This window comes from Chanodichthys erythropterus, chromosome 17, assembly GCF_024489055.1.
Source record: "Chanodichthys erythropterus isolate Z2021 chromosome 17, ASM2448905v1, whole genome shotgun sequence".
NCBI classification, from domain to species: Eukaryota; Metazoa; Chordata; class Actinopteri; order Cypriniformes; family Xenocyprididae; genus Chanodichthys; species Chanodichthys erythropterus.
The window spans coordinates 29195717-29217840 of NC_090237.1; the positions used below are offsets into that span (position 1 = coordinate 29195717).

General features: G+C 34.8%; 1 protein-coding gene and 1 pseudogene across 3 annotated transcripts in view; one reads left to right on the top strand and one right to left on the bottom strand.

Moving 5' to 3' along the window:
• si:dkey-238d18.5 (myelin-associated glycoprotein) overlaps nt 1–3782 on the bottom strand; it is a 39675-nt gene extending 35893 nt beyond the window's left edge. For all 3 annotated transcript variants that reach the window (XM_067366358.1, XM_067366359.1, XM_067366357.1), the window contains exon 1: nt 3563–3782. The gene's annotated coding sequence lies outside the window, so the exon portion shown is untranslated. The remainder of the gene's footprint in view (nt 1–3562) is intronic.
• Nucleotides 1724–20250, top strand: LOC137005450 (sialic acid-binding Ig-like lectin 14; annotated as a pseudogene).
• Nucleotides 20251–22124: the final 1874 nt, after the last annotated feature.

Below are 22124 nucleotides of genomic sequence, written 5' to 3' on the forward strand. Positions count from 1 at the left end.
CTGATTAGAAACAGGGATCGGCTGGGCGTGACTGCTTGCCGCACCTCCACTGGTTCCAAATTGCCAAACGCAGGGTCATCAGCTGGGAGCCACCCTTCACCGATGTTTCGCCCCTTTAGTCCCAGAACATCTCAGGGTGGTGGGGCAGCAGACAGGGACGTCTCCTTGCCGATCCCTGTGGCTGGACTTAGATCTCATGTCCTTATGCCTTGAGACTTCTCAGCACCCCTGCTCTTGTCATTCCTCCTCAGCCATAGCCAAAAGCTTCCTTTCTCCACCTCTTTGGCAATATCTTTTAAGGCAGTCCTGACCTCGCCAGAGCTGAAGCCAGTTTCCCTCAGGAAGCGGCTGGTTGACTGGGCAACAAAGTCACAGCAGCCTATCTTCATTGGGTAAGTTGTTGCTTTCCATCCCTTTTCCTGGAATTCCATTGCCAGATCGGTGTACCATGATTTTTCTGCTTGTATGCCTCCTGTACTGCTGTCATTTCCACTAGCACCACCCACTTGTACTGCTCTCACAAATTGGGCCTCTTGTTTGCCAGTGCCCTCGCTTTTTCTGTGCATTTTGTCAACTTCCTTAGCACTTGGTCATGGCGCCACCTGTAGCAGCCCTGAGCCAAAGCAGTTTTGCACCCACCAAAATGTGATGGAGGGTTCCCTGGGCTGCTTTGCACAGGCTGCAGATTTCTTCAGTCCCAAAACACCATGCCGGGTTTACTGGGCTAGAAAGTGTGCCGTAAGTGGCTCTAATAATAAAACTTAACGGGACATGGGGGATTTATTTCTTAATGTTATTTCCCCCCCACTTTCAATTATTTTCCTTCAATGAAAGGTTAGATTTTTGCTAATTTTATGAATTAAAGATCAAAGGATAAACAATGCAGATTTATTTTTAGAGTCATCTTTGATCATATTTATGAAGGGGTCTAATAATTCTGGCCACAACTGTATATATATATATATATATATATATATATATATATATATATATATATATATATAAAATAGGAAAATTTTTATGTTAAAACCACTTTAAAAAAGAACTACATTTCTCAATTTCATTTAAAGTGATAGACATGACAAATGTGACTGTTTAGTGGACGATTGCTGTTAAAAAAATAATAAAAATAACATGATTTTTTAACTACAGTCACTATGGCTAAAGAATTAATCAATGGTTCACGTTATAAAATCATTATTATACAATACAAAATGACTATATCAAATTAGCATTTTTGCACTGAATTGGAAATAATAGTTTTGAAAAATACAATTAATTACAAGGCCGTAGAGAACAGTGCACAATTTGCAGACTAATATACTGATGTTTTAATTACATTATTTTAATATAGTCAGTCGGGAATTAAAGTGGGCCAGTCAAAGGCATGAAACTCCAGGGCTGAAAATGAGCCCCACTCCGGCCCTGGAACATTTGGAACATTAGTTTTTTCTACTTATTAGAAATGAGGATTTTAGGTCTCTGAAGTGAAAGGATGTGACATATCTCCAAAATGCTGCAGTAGCCTACTCATATAAGATATATGGTAAAAGAAAGAAAGAAAGAAAGAAAGAAAGAAAGAAAGAAAGAAAGAAAGAAAGAAAGAAAAAATATTTTTTTTAGATAGAACTCCAGCGCTCTGAAAGCGCGTTCTCTCTCTCTGCTGCTCCTGAAATTACCTTATTCATAGTAATAGGCGCATACGCTTTTTTTTCTTTCTTTTTTTTCTTATCCGGCAGCTGGCTTGACCGCAGTTTTCCACTGATCAGTTGATTTTCCTGACCGTCGAAGACCTTCAAGGAGCTGCGTGGACACAGTTCACCATCAGAGTTTTCGCACGCCAACCCAGCAGATACATCAATATTCATTGCGCTACTTGTTTTTGTCGTGCCAGTAAGTAGGCCTATATTTGTTAATATTTGTTTGTTTTCTGCCCTCAACTCGACAAATATTCTTTGTTTGTTTGTTTGTTTTTTCTTTCTTTAATGATCAAGTCGTCCTCCCAGCTGGGTGTAGGTCTGTGTACAGTAACAAGGGTCAAACACGACATAAAGTTGATGACTGGTTTTTAATTTTTTGGTTAAACATTCCTTTAAATGTGTTTTTCCCAAGTGGTTTCACTTTTGAATTTGCGCCATAGCCTACAGGATGCAAGATGCCTTTAATTATAGCGGTTTAAAATCCCTGTCTTTTGGCCAATTGCGCAATCGCTACATGTAAATTTCACAACATCGCCTACATAGCGAGTCTTAATTTTATAATGCGTAGGTAGTCAAGCTTTAAAGTTGGTCACTTAGTGATCTTGTCCTGTCATCTTGTCCTGCCAGATTAGTCTTTAGTCTTTAAAAATGACTGACATTAATTATGATCACATTTAGCACTCTTATGGGGACATTCTAAAACGCTTAATGTGAAAAAGGCTTAACGTGGCTTAATGTACTAAGACAGTGTTTTTAACAGACCAAACTTACTAAATATCATTATAATAAAGTATACTATGTGCAAAAAAAAAAAATCATATGAGCCCAAAATATGATCTTAACACGTTTTTGCACATAGTATACTTTATTAGCATGATATTTTGTAAGTTTGGTCAGTTAAAATCACTGTCTTAGTACATTAAGCCACGTTAAGCCTTTTCTTATAACGGTTTATGGGAGAAAAAAGCTTAACGTGTTATAAAACGCGTTAAGATCATATTTTGGGCTCATATGATTTTTTGCATATAGTATACTTTATTATAATGATATTTAGTGAGTTTGGTCTGTTAAAATCACTGTCTTAGTACATTAAGCCACGTTAAGCCTTTTCTTATAACGGTTTATGGGAGAAAAAAGCTTAACGTGTTATAAAACGTGTTAAGATCATATTTTGGGCTCACCTGATTTTTTGCACATAGTTTACTTTTATTATAATGATATTTAGTAAGTTTGGTCTGTTAAAATCACTGTCTTAGTACATTAAGCCATGTTAAGCCTTTTTCACGTTAAGCGTTTTAGAATGTCCCCTCTTAGGGAAATGATCATATTTTGTAATTATCATTTAAATCTGACTAATTTTCAAAATGTCATAAATCAACGTCAGGAAAATGTTATGGGGTTTCTAATCAAAATATGACATTCTGTAACAAAACAGGGCATTGATTTCATCCTGGGTGTAGTAACGTCCTGTTGACGTTCGAAGTGTTGTCAAACAAGAGCAATCTTGCATACCCAAATCAGACCCGAGTTTGCTGCCTTTTTTCGCTGAGTTTGCTGTGTTGTAAACATGTTGATGCGTCAGATGATGTAAAACACAAAGCTTACCTCATTTGTGTGCAGCAATGGATGACACAAGGCTTTTTTTTTATTATTATTGTTTATTATTATTATTATTATTATTATTATTATTTATTTTACGTTTATATGCGAGTGTTGTACACCATGTTAACAAACTTTCACGTTTAACAATGACCAACTTATAAAAACCAATTTATAGCTGTCTTTGTAAAGAAATGCTCACTTTATATGTAGCTTCGAGCCGCTGCTGTGATGCTGTAAACGCTTCCAGTGTGAATACTCACGCGTCTCTGCAGCTGTAGTTCACGCTCACGCGCTGCTGACGCTTGCGGTGTCAACCCGGCCAGAGCCATTGAAAAACAGATTGCGACACTCCCATAGACTTCCATAGGATCTTTGGAAAGCGGAAGTAACGCGTGTCGTGGTGGAGCAGCCGATAGTTCCAAACACTGATAGTTCCAGCGCTGAACCCCATTCATTTTCAGTGATTCTGAAGTTCGCTCGCTGGTAAGTTGATGAAATTACTGCATTTTTGACATTTTTACCTGACCTCTCATGAATCTAGTCAATAGTTGTATTTTATGTAACCAGCTTTAGTTAATGTTAAGTTAATAACGTTGGTTAGACTCTAATTGCAGCTAGCTTAAGTGATTAACACTTAATAACATTAGCTACCATAACGTCAGTTGGGCTAACGTTACATTTACCTTTACGTTTACAAGTTCGTTGTCAAACTACGTTTATCTTCAGTTATTTGATTTGTTGTTAATGTTAGCAACACTTAGTTGCCAGTTCATTAAAGTACCAGAGAATAACACAGTAAGGAGGTTGCATACACGTAGTTGCCACTATATTAGGAACACCTTTACAATCTAATTTAATTCAACACAACAGCTCTGCCATGAATTCTACTTTAATGAAGTTTATAATCAGCCAGAAATGTGTAAATTCAATTCAATACTAGATCTTTTCCCTTATTTGCATAATTTCTTGGATGAGCAAAATGATCACCCAGCTTCTTTCATAAGGTTATTGTGTGGAAGAATAAAAATTTTAGTAACAATAGTGATTTGTATATAGATATGTATTATTATTTTTTTTTTTCTCATTTAATTTTAGCTGTACTGGATTACAGAGCCAAAATAACAAAAATCATGACAAATGTCCAAATAGTTATGGACTGAACTGTAGGTGTGTGCTCTCACTTCTGTAATGTCATCCTCATGAAAATGTTTTGCAAATGTGTATTTAATCTGTCCTTCAATGTATTAACCTTAACACTGTTTCCTCTTTCTCCCAGTTCTGTCCAGCAGCAGGTTTGACTCGACTCCAGACCCGTCTCCTCTGGGCTCAGACACAGGACCTGTTTTCACCTAGAGTTAAGATGCATTTCGGTTGATTGGATCACAAGTGGATGAGGGAGACACATACACGTTTACACCTGGTGTTTTAATCCATATCTTTTGTCCTCTTTCAATCACTTTTGTCCCGATTTCTTCAAGGGGGTGGGTAAATGTATGGGTTTTTATAGATCTTTCAATCTAATAGACAAAATAAGCTTGAGCAGTTTATATATGAAGAGATGACAGGAAAACATACAGAGAGCCTCAGTGTTTTTCCCTGCTCTGACAGCCGCAAGACCAGCTGAACGTAGTGAGTGTGTGTTAGAAATCAGTAACGGTGAGAGAACATTGTGCTTGGTACGTTTTTCATCTTCAAACCAAACTTGGGTCTTCAGCCAACAAAGTTTAAATCCAATCTAGCTAGTGTGCTTCCCATAATGTTTACACATTAGGTCAGTAGGCGGAGAGTAGACAGTCTTTAGTGGTGGTTTGAACACATTTGACCACATGAGCGTTTACACTATGAAAGCAGTCCGGTCGAATGCATTTTCAAATACCTCTGGAAGTGGTCGAAAGTGGACAAACTCAAATCGTTTTAGACCCTATTTACACCTGTTAGTGTTGTCCACTTGTGATCAGATCAGCCAAAACGCATCTTAACGCCAGGTGGAAACTGGGCCACAGTCTGCTTCTGGCAGTGGAATGCTCTCACCCAAAAATTCAAGTAAATATAGCATTACCTATAGTGTAGAGTTTGAATGCTTTTGTTATCAATGTATGTATAAGCATTTGACTGATTCTTGATTCACCACCAGGTCTCCAGATCATCATACGGCTGCGCTGGAAGAATGTAATGGCTATTGTGAACACTTATATTCCTTTTCTGTCCGGCTTTCTGCCATCTTTCTTTCCCTGTAGGAAGTTGAATGAGTTTCTTTGAAGACAGAACATTCAAGGAAAACTTACTTACCCTCTCCCTGGATATAATATATAATTAAATGTTTTGTTGAATGCAATTGGTTGCCTTGTATATTTTTCACTGTTGACCAAACTACTTTCTTGACTTAAACTGAGCAGCTTCATTCATTGATATTAACTTGTTGTGCATGTTTATCTGAATGTATCTTAACATAACGCAACATTGGGATGTTAGTAATATTTATGACCATAGAAGCATGAGAAAAATATATACAGTACATGCTGTAAATGTATACCTTAAACACTCACAAAAAATGTATTCAATTCAAAGGGCTTTATTTGCATGGAAAATATATATATATATATATATACTGTACAGTCCAAAAGTTTGGAACCACTAAGATTTTTAATGTTTTTAAAATAAGTTTTGTCTGCTCACCAAGGCTACATTTATTTAATTAAAAATACAGTAAAAACAGTAATATTGTGAAATATTATTACAATTTAAAATAACTGTTTTCTATTTGAATATATTTCACAAAGTAATTTATTCCTGTGATGCAAAGCTGAATTTTCAGCATCATTACTCCAGTCTTCAGTGTCACATGATCCTTCAGAAATCATTCTAATATGCTGATCTGCTGCTCAAGAAACATTTAATGTGTACAATTGTACAAAATATTTGTGTACAATATTTTTCTCAGGATTATTTGATGAATAGAAAGTTCAAAAGAACAGTGTTTATCTGAAATCTAATCTTTTGTAACATTATAAATGTCTTTACTGCCACTTTTGATTGATTTAATGCATCCTTGCTGAATAAAAGTATTAATTTCTTTAATTTCTTAAAAAAAAAAAAAATTCTTACTGACCCCAAACTTTTGAACGGTAGTGTATAATGCTACAGAAGCTTTGTATTTCAGATAAATGCTGTTCTTTTGAACTTTCTATTCATCAAGGAATCCTGAAAAAAAGTCCACAACTGTTTTCAACATTGAAAATAATCATAAATGTTTCTTGAGCAGCAAATCTAAACATATTAGAATGATTTCTGAAGGATCATGTGACACTGAAGACTGGAGTAACGATGCTGAAAATTCAGCTTTGCATCACAGGAATAAATTACTTTGTCAAATATATTTAAATAGTACACAGTTATTTTAAATTGTAATAATATTTCACAATATTACTGTTTTTTACTGTATTTTTAATTAAATAAATGTAGCCTTGGTGAGCAGACGAAACTTATTTTAAAAAACATTAAAAATCTTAGTGGTTCCAAATATATACACATACACAAATAGCCTACATACACATATGTTTGTATGTATTTGTGTGTGTTCTGATGAATGGTTTAGCCTATGTTTAGGGAAGGCAATGATGAAGGGGTACATAAGCCATCCTGAAATGAATCCAGTTAACAGAAATGTTAACGTTATAGATCGTATTTAGGAACATTGTTAATTTACTCCGTAACCATCTCCAGTTACCTGTACATTTACTACACTGTTAACTATAATGCCGTCTCTCTATCACTCTCCAGATACAATACACTACTGTAAGTGTAGTCAACGTAGTAATCAATTTTATTCAATATTTAATCAGTATTATGCTTTAATATTTACTGAAAAAATTGCTGCAAATACAGTTGCTGTGAATGTATTTTATGCTACAGGAGCAGCCCCTCTTACGCATCAATGTAATAATCAATGTACATTATGCGTCAATGTTTATGGATAATTGCTGCAAATATAGCGACAGCTGTCTGTCCCGCTTAAAACCATTCAAACTGTTTGTAAAGCACCTTTAAGCATTTTTGGAGACACAAGTGAAAACTGTATACCAGTATTTCTATGAAATATATATATATATATTATGAAAACGTTGTCAATTAACTCCCACTATTACACTTCTTTTTCATTACATGTTGCCCCAAGAACACATTAATAATCAAATTAATTTTGCTATTAATAAATTAAAAACATTGTATAGATACATTGTATTGAATAAGACTACCCATGTATAGCCATTTTACCCACATATTACTTAAAGTAAAATGGTAACTCATTTCATTCTGTTATATCTTTTATAACATTGTTGAGAATCATCTACATACAAAGTTTGTGAAACCTAAAAATTGATTGGTGAAAGAAAAAAAAAATCCCATTGTTTTTTGACTATAAATATAATTTCTTGTCTTTTTTTATCCAGTCCTGGTGTCAGATTTGAGGACATACATATCATATGAATAAAATATATTTCTTCAAAAATGTTTTTCCCCATTTGTTTCTGATGCCCTAAGCAATGAAATGACATGTAAAAATCCAAAATTCACAAAATCTTTTTTCCTGGTTCTCGGGAGGAAATTATCAGTAAATTAGGCCTATCGATTTTCATTTACAGTTTATTTCTCCTGAGAACTCTCAGGTATATGAACACTATAACTGAAGACTATCAAATGCCCCAGACAAAGATCAATGTATATGTGCAAAAAAAATCTGTAACATGTTCAATTTCTGTGTTTTTACCTCTTCAGTTTAGAGTCCAGTCCAGCATGGGTGCACGAGCACAAGTTATTCTCTGCTGGCTTCAGGGTATGATTTTAAATTCCCAAACATTATATGAATAAATAAATTATTTTTACATTTTGTGAGGTTATTTCTTTAAATGTATTTGTATTGAGATACAACTTCTTTAAATGTAAATTAATGTATTTCTTTAAGTTTATTAACTCCACTGATTTTCTTATTATTATCTTGCAGTTGTTTGTGTTGTTGTGTTTGGAGATGTTTGGAAGGTGAAGGTAGAGTCTGAAATGGAGGCTCTGGTCTCATCTTGTGTCGTGTTGCCCTGTTCATTCAAATACCCTGCTGAACAACAGCCCTCCAGTCGTATTAAAGGCATGTGGCAGATGAAGGACAAAGGGGAGGATTTCATCTATCACAATGATCCTACAAAGGTTGTAGACAATTTCAAGGGTCGTACAAAACTGATTGGGTCACTGGGTGCTTTAAACTGCTCCTTGGAGATTGATGAAGTCAAAAACCATGACAACGGCCCGTATTGTTTCAGGGTGGAATTAGAGACATCTAAAATAGACAAGTACTCCTTTGTGGATAACTGTGTGAGAATTAATATGATTGGTAAGTGTGCTTTTGAGCTCTTAATCTGTAATTACAACTCCTAAATAGGATACAAAATAAGAAAGCAAAAAAAAAAAAAAAAAAAAAAAAAAAAAAATGGAAAGAGTCCAAATTATGTTTTTGTGACTAAATAATTAGTAAATAAGTTTGATTTTGATTTTATTTACTATGTGAAATATATGTTTTGCCATTTAAAATATATGTATAGAGCAAGCATCAAAACCAGAGCTGCAGTCTGAGATGTCTGTGAAAGAGGGTGAACCCACAGTCTTCAAATGCTCTGTCCAGCACACCTGTCCATCCCATCAGCCCACTCTCAGCTGGAGCCACCCTGGAAATGTCATCATGAGCTATAAGGACATTGGTCATGGAAAATGGGAGGCAGAATCTCTCCTTACCTTCACCCCAACAAAAGAGGATAATCACAACTCTATCACATGCACTGTCAAGTACCACGGGAGTGTCCGGGGTGAAATGCAAGCCACACAGCCTATCTTTGTGAAAGGTATAATAAAACTCTTCTGTGTATATAATGTTATAATGTAATAGTGATAATTTTAACTAATTACAATTAACTTTTTTTACATTTTTTTTAATTTTTTTTTTTCCTTTTACCAGAACAAGTATCTCTCAGCCACATCCTCATACCAACCATCTCTGCTCTTGAAGCTGCTCTTTTGGAGTACTGTGTTTATTTGTTGTCATGAGATACAAGTGAGTCTGGATCTGACTTTAAAATAAATATTAATGAGTAATATTAGAACACATCCCTGAACACTGTAACTGTAATAAATGAAAATAACTAATTTGATCTAAAATTGATAATTTCTTTAAAAATACTGCATTTTTATGTGAGCATTTGATACGACATTCTGGTATCTTTCAATATGATTTTGTTCACTTAAATCTTTCACAGGAAGCGCATTGCAGACCTCCAATCCAGAAACAACGATGCGTGAGTAAATCGTAAGTGCTGTCAATAAACAAAAAAAAAAACAAAAAAAAAACCTAACTAATTGCAGATCTTTCTGTAATTAATCATGATTAATCACACCCAACGTTAAAGTTTTATTGACCCGGGCCGTCATTCACTACCCCCCTCCTCATTAATTTTTTAAAGTTAGACATCAACCTTCTTGGTATTCCTCAATCAATTCATTATAAAGAATAAAAAGAATATAACAAGAAAAAAAAACATAAAATTATAAAAGAATGCCTATTTTTGTATTCATTTTTTGTAAAAATTGTATAGGGTCGCTAACCCAAGGTGTGTATCAGTGTACGCATCCAGTCCACTAATTTAGAGCAGTTAAGATCTGGGTATACTTCGTTTCCCACGTTCCCCTCCGTCTGGCGCACAGTTGAGCGCGCAAGTCTTTCAAAGATATTCCTTTGCCAGATGAGTGCGGAAAGACGCGTTCGGCACATGCACATGCGCACCGTCCGTGGTCATAAAAATTTGGCTGCGCAGCCATTGTTCAGAGAGTCAAAGCTAGTCCACAGTTTAACGTTTCTTACTTGCGCTGACTGAAAACACATGAGAAACTTCAGGAGACACGAGAGACTCGGACATTGCAGTACTCAACACTGATCGGTCAATACATGTGGATTTGGATAAAGCAATTTATCGATTTGATGCGTGCCTGAACACTGTTTATCCCTTCACAGTGGCATATAGCAGACGGGCATGCAAGGCTATAAAATGATTTTCCTTATTATCATGCTACTTTTATTATTAAATTAATATTGTATTTCATTTGCCCCGCAATATAGCGCATCACCGCATAACTGACGCGCTGCGAGGAGAATAAAATATCAGATAGCTTAGGCTACTCCTCAATTAAAAACAACTTGTTTATCATAAAATACTTATCGATTCACGAAAAAATACTATTTTTTTCTCACTATGGGCCACAAATATTAAGAAAATAAATCAGATTCATCTCTCTTTGTCTCTAATTGAATATGTGCCGTTATTGCAGCGTCAGATACCAAAAGCTCAGTCAGATTTTACTTTAAGTTTCTGTAGTGAATAATTGACTGGAGTTTGAGATTTCTTAACCCGCATAACTCTCACACAAAGTTTGCACATTGTTTATATGATATCCTTCATGGTTTAAAATGGAAATATTATCAATATTGCGACGCAGCATTTTTCTTTATCACCAGTTGCTCGCAAAATGATGGACACTGATTCACATATCGTCCACGTCATTTCCTGTGATAATAAAATTATAAGTTAATTATTAAATAAATGGGTAAATAAACAACAAGCAAACTTAAACTTGTTTGCTTAAAATTTGCTGATGCAGGTACAAAAAGAAAAAAAAAAAAGTTTTGTACCTGCAAAAAAAAAAAAAAAAAATGGAGAGTCAAATGTCGCCCATGAGTGTACATATATTTATTTCTGCACAACAATAATTGAATCTTTGATGACGGAATAGGGGCAATTCACCTTTATTCCATGTCTGATACACAATGATGAAGTGACGATTAAAGGATTAGTCCACTTTTAAATGAACTTTTCCTGATAATTTACTCACCCACATGTCATCCATGTCTTTCTTTCTTCAGTCGAAAAGAAATTAAGGTTTTTGATGAAAACATTCCAGGATTTTTCTCCTTATAGTAGACTTCAATGGCCTCCAAACGGTTGAAGGTCAAAGTTTCAGTGCAGCTTCAAAGAGCTTTAAATGATACCAGACGAGGAATAAGGGTCTTATCTAGCGAAACGATCGGTCATTTTAGAAAAAAATACAACTGTATATGCTTTATAAACACAAAATATCACCTTGAACATACTTCCGCTTTCTGTATTCTTCAAAACGCTTATGCTGTATGTCCTACGCCTTCCCTATTCAACTTACGGAAAAAAAACGAAACTGGCACTGCGTTTGTTCCGTAAGTAGAATAGGAAAGGCGTAGGACATACGCCGTAAGTGAAGAATGCGGAAAGCGGAAGTACGTTCAAGGCGATATTTTGTGTTTATAAAGCATATACAGCGACTGTTAAAAAATTATAGCAATTTATGAAAAAATTGATGGAAAGCTGTCAGCCTGCACTTTTCTTGACCACCTTCTTCCATATGGATCAATTTCCTGTTCTGATCTCAACAAGTCTCTGCAAACTATTGAGTAGGCACCAATCAGAGGCCGTAATTTTATGATGTCATCATGTAGACTTTTTACAAAATATTTTACAGTATTTTAAAAATACAAAAATACAAAACACTAAAGTATTTTGATACAATATACAAAGCCATTTTCATCAAACTTATCAAATACAAAATACTATTTTGAGATCGCGAATGGGCTCATATTCGCAACCTCAAACCTATTATTTGCTGAATTCACTGGAAAATGATGATGATGGCATAAAACATCTGCTCAAAATGAGCCCTTTCAAGCTCCAAAAGGTAACAAAATATGCTTTATTTTATTCTTCTGTAATTGTTACTCTAATATCAGAGGAGTTTTATATTATCACGACATGTAGAGATCCTTCCGTGTTGGTAGTGGTGTATAAAGTACTCGAAAACCATACCATTGAGTGTACCATTAAATTACTTTGGTAGAAGTTAAAGTCACTGTTTAGAATGTTACTTGAGTAAAAATTTTAATGTGATATTTTTTTGTGCTCAAGTACGAAAAGTATTTTTTTTATATTAAATGTACTTAAGTATTGAAAGTAAAAGTACAAGTAAATGTAAAATACAAAAGGAGCAATAAAATATTATTAAAAATTGTTCTATACGCAGTTTGCTTCACTAGATAACAAATGCATAACAGCAAACAAATGGATATAAACTAATGCAAATTAATGGTAACAATCGTGACATTATTTTTGTTGCATTGTTTTAACCGCTTGAGATACTGTTAATATTAGCATCCTCTCAGCCTCGACGGCAAACATACTGCTGTTCTCCGCTAATGCAGCATCTAGTCAACAAACTTACTTTATAATGATATGAAAACATGTCCTGTGGTGTACACTGTATAACATATCGTTTTGTTGTCTATGTTTTAAATCTGTTTTTTGAAGTGTCCCGCTCTATGCAGCATGCAGCCTCACGTCACGTGTCAAAACAAACTCTATGAGGCGTCAGCGATAGTTTTTATTTCGCCTCTAGAGGTCCCTCTCACACTGTATATTGACAGCGCACTCTTCTCAGCCGCTTCAGCAACAGACGCAACCCAGGAAATAAAATCAACCATGGTTGTGCGAGCACTTGTTTGCATTTAAGGGTTAAAGGGGAACTCTTATGCTAAAATCACTTTTATATAGATTTTGAACATATTTATGTGTCTGCAGTGTGTGTACTTAACAACCCTATTGTGTAAAAATCCATCCACTCTGTTATTTTTCTCATAAATCTGATCAGGAACATACTCCAATGTGATGTCACATTAGAACAGGCCCCGCCCATGACTGGCGACAGAATCTGCCCTATTGGTGTGTTCAAGTCCTCCTGGGAAGTTCGTATTTATGTGGTGGGAAGTTGTGTTTACAACATCAGGTTCACTAATGTCACTTTTATCAGAGTAAGATGGCAGTGTACCTTCTTTCAATTAACACAAAACACACACAAAAAAAAAAACAGCTACTACTTGTAACATTTCTAACATTTTGTTTTTAATTAATTTATGGAGCCACTTTAAACTGTATTGGTACATATTATATGGCTATATTTCAATGCTATCATATTTTGAGCAGGCAATTAGCTTGCTTCGTTGTAAATAGAAAAGCCTGGTAATATCCTGCAAAATACCTTTATTTAGTATTGTTGTACTCTGACACATTTCTCACTGACACATCCCCAACTCTTAAACATCTGTGCTTCCCACTTGTATTTACAACATTGTAGTAGTGGTCATGTACATTCAATTCATAAATACGATATTGACTTGAAAGCACCACACCTTAGCTCAGTGTTTCCTGTTCCTGGAGGCACACCAACAGTACACATTTTGAATGTCTCCCTTATCAGAACCATATATTTCTGGTCTTGGAGTTTCTAATAATGAACTGATGACTCGAATCAGGTGTGTTTGATTAGGAAGATTTGGAAAATGTGTACTGTTAGTGTGCCTCCAGGAACAGGGTTGGGAAACACTGCCTTAGCTCATCCCCATAGTTTGCTGTACATAATCTACCATGTTTATCTCATCGCCAGAGCATTTAACAGCAACATCCAACAAGAAATATATTTTTATTAAAGATAGAAAAGTTATTCAGTCAAGAGCAGTGACTGATTTTATGTTTTTATTTTGTTGTTTGTTTGTTTTCTGTTTATTACGCTGATGCACATGACATGGATCTGACACACATCCTCTTTTCTCACAACTCCTTACATTAATTTAATACTGTGCTTTTTTTTTTTTTTTTTTGCATCTTATTGTGCTCGGTTTATTACATTTGAATGAATGATAGCATGATCATATACTGTACAGTCAAAGGTTGACATAAAAAAAAGATGCTTGTAATTGCTTTAAATATTTGTAACACATTAAACTGAAAAAAAAAATATGCATGCATTAACACATTTTGATGACCCTAATAATAATAATACAGTTAGAATATGTTCAACCCAAAAGTGATCAAAAAGTAATAACTGAAATTGAAGTCATCATAATTGTTTTACTAAAAATGATAATCTCAAGTTTTAAATGTTTTTTTTAGAATATGTCGTCGACTATCAAGAATGTTTAGCAGACAGTTACTATACTTTTAAACTTTTATTTATTTAATTTATTATTATTATTATTATTATTTTGCATCTGAACTACATTTAACTAACCTCCATCAGTTATAAATGAACTTGAACTAAATGAAACAAATCTCTCTCTATCTCTTGTGTGTGTGTGCGTGTGTGTGTGTGTGTGTGCGTGGTCCAGAGAGCAGAGACAAGGACACAACAACTTTCTAATGTGCTCTTCTGCAACAAACCAGAACAACAGGACAACATATCATTTGGTGGAAATATACTGAATCTATTGCATGTTTTGTATTATATTCATGGTATAAAGAATTTTTATGACTTCAGCATAATTGCATAATTGTAATCCATCAATTATAAAAAAAAATTGGGTGTGTCAAAAGTTTGTTTCAAGGAATTATTGGTAACACTTTAGAATACTGATCCTTCATTAATGAATAACTACACAGGAACAAATGAGTAATGCATTATTATCACTCTAGTAACTACTATTAACTAACAAGTAACTCTGATGAATGAATTAGTAAGTAATAGTGCTCAGTTGTAGGTGGTAGTTCACTATTAGCTAATCAGTAACATACCTCCCAGAGAACTACTATACACATGTTTGTAATTAATGTGAATAATGAATAATATATAATTAATTCTAGAGTAAAGGCCTTGGTAACCCACTAGTAATGACTTAAGTATTACCAAATACTTAAAGGTGCCCTAGAACATTCTTTCACAAGATGTAATATAAGTCTAAGGTGTCCCCTGAATGTGTCTGTGAAGTTTCAGCTCAAAATACCCCACAGATTTTTTTTTATTAATTTTTTTAACTGCCTATTTTGGGGCATCATTAACTATGCGCTGATTCAGGCTGCGGCCCCTTTAAATCTCATGCTCCCTGTCCCCCGAGCTCTCGACTATAATACAGTGCATAAACAAAGTTCACACAGCTAATATAACCCTCAAATGGATCTTTACAAAATGTTCGTCATGCATACTGCATGCATGCATCGGATCATGTGAGTATGGTATTTATTTGGATGTTTACATTTGATTCTGAATGAGTTTGAGGCTATGCTCTGTGGCTAACGGCTAATGCTACACTGTTGGAGAGATTTATAAAGAATGAAGTTGTGTTTATACATTAAATAGACTGCAAGTGTTTAAAAATGAAAAAAAGCGATGGCTCTCTTGTCTCCGTGAATACAGTAATAAACGATGGTAACTTTAACAACACTTAACAGTACATTAGCAACATGCTAATGAAACATTTAGAAAGACAATTTACAAATATCACTAAAAATATCATGTAATCATGGATCATGTCAGTTATTATTGCTCCATCAGCCATTTTTCGCTATTGTCCTTGCTTGCTTACCTAGTCTGATGATTCTGCTGTGCACACCAAACGTCCTGCCCTTGTCTAATGCCTTGAACATGGGCTGACATATGCAAATATTGGGGGCGTACACCCCGACTGTTACGTAACAGTCAGTGTTATGTTGAGATTCGCCTGTTTTTCTGAGGTCTTTTAAACAAATGAGATTTACACAAGAAAGAGGAAACAATGGTGTTTGAGATTCACTGTATGTCTTTTCCATGTACTGAACTCTTGTTATTTAACTATGCCAAGGTAAATTCAATTTTTCATTCTACTGCACCTTTAAGAAGGAATTACTAATTATTTGGATCAGTATTCTAAAGTGAAAAGCATGATAACTCTCTAGTAACTACTGTAGTCATTGTAAACTTTTGAGGTTTTTGTAAAGTATTGGATAGTAATAACTCAAGAGTTGCTATATAACTCTAAAGTAACTACTTATTTGGATCAGTATTCTAAAGTGAAGATCATAGTAACCCACTAGTAATTACTTAAGTGTTACAACATCCTTCTAAAGGAACTACTAATTATTTGGAACAGTATTTTAAAGTGAAGATCGTGGTAACCCACTAGTAATTACTCAAGTGTTACCAAATATATCATAAGGAATTACTGTACAAAAACATCAAAAGTTTACAAAGATTTCAGTAGTTACTAGAGAGTTATCATGTTTTTCACTTTAAAATACTGATTCAAATAATTAGTAATTCCTTTATAAATATTTAGTAATACTTCAGTCATTACTAGTCGGTTACCAAGGACTTTACTTTAGAATTAATTATACATTATGCATCATTCATGTTAATTATGAACCTGTATGTAGTAGTTCTTAGTATTTCTCTGGGAGGAATGAAAAAACAGTAGTTACTAATTAGTAAATAGTGAACTACCACCTACAACTGAGCACTATTACTTACTAATTAATTCATCAGAGTTACTTGTTAGTTAATAGTAGTTACTATAGTGTTAATAATGCATTACTCATTTGTTCCTGTGTAGTTATTCATTAATGAAGAATCAGTATTCTAAAGTGTTACCAAATTATTTTATAATTAATCTGTTCAGCATGTTAAGACAATGTTGTGCAATGTTGTACTTTTCTCATGAAATGTGTTTTTCCTTCCTCTTTGTCAAAATAGATCAGCACTATCAGATCCACAAAAAAAAAAAAAAAAAAAAAATAGGGCATATAGTTAGTTACAAGGGAAGTTACATAAAAACTCAAACTAATTGTTTTACATATTATGTCATGAAATTGACATGTTGTTGACATACAGTAAGAACTTCAATGTCACATGATCCTTCAGAAATCATTCTAATATGCTGGTTTGCTGCTTAAGAAACAGTTTTTTAATTAAATAAATGCAGCCTTTTTGAGCATGAGACTTCATTCAAAAACAAAAAAAACAATGGTGTTTGAGATTCACTGTATGTCTTTTCCATGTACTGAACTCTTGTTATTTAACTATGCCAAGGTAAATTCAATTTTTCATTCTACTGCACCTTTAAGAAGGAATTACTAATTATTTGGATCAGTATTCTAAAGTGAAAAGCATGATAACTCTCTAGTAACTACTGTAGTCATTGTAAACTTTTGAGATTTTTGTAAAGTATTGGATAGTAATAACTCAAGAGTTGCTATATAACTCTAAAGTAACTACTTATTTGGATCAGTATTCTAAAGTGAAGATCATAGTAACCCACTAGTAATTACTTAAGTGTTACAACATCCTTCTAAAGGGACTACTAATTATTTGGAACAATATTTTAAAGTGAAGATCGTGGTAACCCACTAGTAATTACTCAAGTGTTACCAAATATATCATAAGGATGATGAGACTTCATTCAAAAACAAAAAAAAATCGTAATGCTTCATGCTTCCAAACATATTATATATATATATATATATATATATATATATATATATATATATATATATATATATATATATATATATATATATATATATATATATATATATATATATATTGCCAAAAGTTTTGGGATGCCTGCCTTTACATGACATCCCATTCTTAATCCATAGGGGTTAATATGGAGTTGGCCCACCCTTTACAGCTATAACAGCTTCAACTCTTCGGGAAAAGGCTTTCCACAAGGTTTAGGAGTGTGTTTATGGGATTAGATACGCATTTGTGAGGTCAGGCAGTGATGTTGGCAAGAAGGCCTGGCTCACAGTCTCCGCTCTAATTCATCCCAAAGGGGTTCTATTGGGTTGAGGTTAGGACTCTAACTCTGTGCTGGCCAGTCAAGTTCCTCCACACCAAACTCTTAAACCAAACATTAAAAGTTCCTTTCACTGGAACTAAGGGGCCAAGCCCAACCCCTGAAAAACAACCTGACACCAAAATTCCCCCTCCACCAAACTTTACACTTGGCACAATGCAGTCAGGAAAGTACCGTTCTTCTGGCCACCGCCAAACCCAGACTCGTCCATCAGATTGCCAGCCAGAGAAGCGTGATTCGTCACTCGAAGGAACACGTATCTGCTGCTCTAGAGTCCAGTGGCGGTGTGCTTTACACCACTGCATCCGACGCTTTGCATTGCACTTGGTGATGTAAGACTTGGATGCAGCTTCTCGGCCATGGAAACCCATTCCATGAAGCTCTCTACGCACTGTTCTTGAGCTAATCTGAAGGCCACATGAAGTTTGGAGGTCTGTAGCTATTGACTCTGCAGAAAGTTGGCGACTTCTGCACACTGTGTGCCTCAGCATGCGCTGACCCTGCTCTGTGATTTTACGTGGCCTTCACTTCGTGGCTGTTGCTGCGGTTTCCAAATCCTTCCACTTTGTTATGATACCACTAACAGTTGACTGTGGAATATTTAGTAGTGAGGACATTTCACGAATGGACTTGCAGAAGTGGCAACCTATCATGGTACCACGCTTGAATACACTGAGCTCCAGAGAACGACCCATTCTTTCACAAATGTTTGTAGATGTAGTCTGCATGCCTAGGTGCTTGATTTTATAACTCATTTGGCCGTGAAAGTGATTGGAACACCTGAATTCAATGATTTGGAGGGGTACTTTTGGCAATATAGTGTATTTACGAAACAAGAATCGATTTTTTTGGGTTCTGTTACACCTTATGTAATCAATAGAATATTTTTGAATATAAATTTCACTGTATTTAAACACAGTATTAATGTTTGTATCCTTTTTGTGTTTTATTCCTAATCATAGTTTATACAGCAGTAAAGTTTTTTTTAAAGTTTTTATCATTAAATTTGACATTCAAAAAGTCAGAAGCTGTTGTGTGTTACTTATCCTGAGGGGCCGTTTACATGACACCATTTTCAACTTGGCCGTTCATTTACATGACAATGTGTTTTCAAAGTGCCCGTTTTTGAATGTTGCCGTTATTGTATCAGTGTAAACTAAAAATGTGAATTTGTGAAAATGTTGACATCATGTGTATTATGTATTCAGTCTATAGACACACAGTGTTTCTTTACAAAGTGACATTGTCAACTACTGGCCTGGCATACAGCATTTTAATCGTTTTCATGGATCCGTGTGAAAGGGAGTAATTTTGACGATGGTGTTAGTGTTGTTTGTACAGGAAAAATGCAAAGGAAAAACTTTGTTTTTAGTACATTGTTGTTGGATAAGCCTTCTTATTGACAAAACCCCCGACAAGGCTGTTTCATATGTGAACACCTGAATCCCTTCATGAAGGGCCCTACCACAAGTCTGTTAGCAAAGGGTAATTGAGATGGTCTCTTCAAGGAAGTAATTTTATCATTTATGGTCAAGTGACCTGAATGGCGAATCCTCGTGATTCACTTTAAAGCTAGATATGGCAGGAGAGGTCGAGTTAACGTATAAACAGAATCATTCAAGTTGTTTTGTTGTGATATATTACACACATTTTCATCATGCATTTCATAAATACGTTTTTTAGGTAAGAAATGTTTTAAAAGGATAGTTCACCCGAAAATTAAAATTATCCCATGATTTACTTTCCCTCAAGCTATCCTAGGTGTACATGATCTTCTTTCAGATGAAGACAATCAGAGATATATTTAAAAATATCCTTACTCCTCCAAGGTTTATAATGGTTGTGTTACTGTTGTGTGTAAGAGGACATCCATCCATAATCAAAATAATCCATGCACATTATTGAAACACTATTTAACAATATGTAGGCTATACCCTATTTTGAGCCTAAAAGGTTCTGCTTTTGAGAGAACATGCTAGTTGTCAAAATCAATGTGTCATTTTTTTTTTTTTTTGACTTATTTTGCCTGTGGCATAGACTTGACCTCTATGTCTTCATCTGTGTTTGAGATCCTGCAAAGAACAAATGATAGAATGCAGTTTCTTTCAATGTTTATTTTTGCTGAACATTTACTGTATTTTTATTCAACTTGGCTACAAAAATATTGGTAACAGTGAAAATGTTAGAACTGTTTATGTATTATAATAAAACATCAAACAAGTGACTTATTTTAAAGAAAGTTTCGTGCAAAAAAATAAAAAGCACAACAAAAGATACATTAATCAAAATCACATTAGCATCAGGAAAGTTAGTTGTCAGAAAAGTACTATCAATTGTTTTGTATCAATTTTATGCAGTAGTTATTACAATATTTTAAGATAATATTTTATTCACAGTATACTTGGATATTATTTTACCCAATAGTTTTATACAAAAATGTGTATTTGAAATGTTGCTTTGAACTTGTGACAGACATGGTTTGCAGAAATGCAGTTCATCAAAATGAATGGCTACTGCACTGACAATGAAAAAGGGGAAGTTACATTTTAAGGACAAACAGGAACTACAATGCATCCGGAAAGTATCTTGGTAAAACCTCTTCACTTTTTCAACATTTTGTTATGTTACAGCCTTATTCCAAAAGGGATTAAATATTTTCCTCAAAATTCTGCAAACAAAACCCCATAATGACAACATGAAATAAGTTTGTTTGAAATCTTTGCAAATTTATTAAAAATAAAAAAAAAACTGGAAAAAAACTTTGTTCAAGCACTTTTGGCACCAAGTATTTTGAGTATGATGCTACAAGCATACCTATTTTTTGGGCAGTTTCTCCCATTCTTCTTTGCAAGACCTCTCAAGCTCCATTAGATTGGATGGAGAGCTTTGGTGCACAGCCATTTTCAGATGTTCAGTCGGGTTCAAGTCTGGGCTCTGGCTGGGCCACTCGAGAACTTTCAGAGTTGTCCCGTAGCCACTCCTTTGTTATCTTGGCTGTGTGCTTAGGGTCGTTGCCCTGTTGGAAGATGAACCTTCACCCCAGTCTGAGGTCTAGAGCACTCTGGAGTAGATTTTCATCAAGGATGTCTTTGTACATGTCTCGATCCTGACTAGTCTCCCTGTTTCTGCCGCAGAAAAAACATTCCCACAGCATGATGCTGCCACCACCATACTTCACTGTAGGGATGGTATTGTCCAGTCCAGTCAACTGAATTTAACACAGGTGGACTCCAATCAAGTATGTACATGTGATTTTTTTTTTTTTTTTTTTTTTTAAATTTGCAAAGATTTCAAACAAATTTCTTTCACATTGTCATTATGGGGTATTGTTTGTAGAATTTGGAGGAAAATAATAAATTTAATTCCTGTAACATAATAAAATGTGGAAAAAGTGAAGTGCTGTGAATATTTTCTGGATGCACTGTATATGAGCATACTTTTCTGAATCAAGAAACAGACTGCTGTACTGTATGTTATAAATCCAACACACATCTGCCCGAAGCTACAATTTCAAGAGGTCCTGACATATACTCAGTATACGGATTGCTTTATGGATTGCTCTCCTTCACAAAGGCAGGGTTGCACATTTCCCAGTTCTGCTCTGAAAATTGTTCCTGTTCAGGCTCCAGTGCTGATGGCAGATGGCAGTAATGGATGCGATTTCCTCTTGCAAGATTTAGTTTTGCCACACTGCAGTCTTTCTTTAACAGTACTTTCCAATGCTTGTCTTTTCCCACGGTGTCCTTAAAAGGGACTTTGTCTTTTGGGACATCAATAGTGAGCTTTTCATTTCCCCAAATATTTCTTCCTGGGTCCTGAGTCAACAGAGGCCTTGATGTTCCATTGCCCATGATATATAGTGAGATATGATACACTGGAAAAAAAAAAATAAAAAATACACAATAAACACAATAAAAGTATTAATGATTACATTTAAGATTATTTACTTTCTTGCACCATAATAAAACCTGTACATGCATAAACCATTCAGCATGATCAAAAGTGAAAAAGTATTCATTGACATTACCTCAGTTGATTTTGAATGGATGTCTCCTTTGGTTTGAAATCCAATTTGGATATAAATAGTGATGAGCGCCCTAAACTTCCTT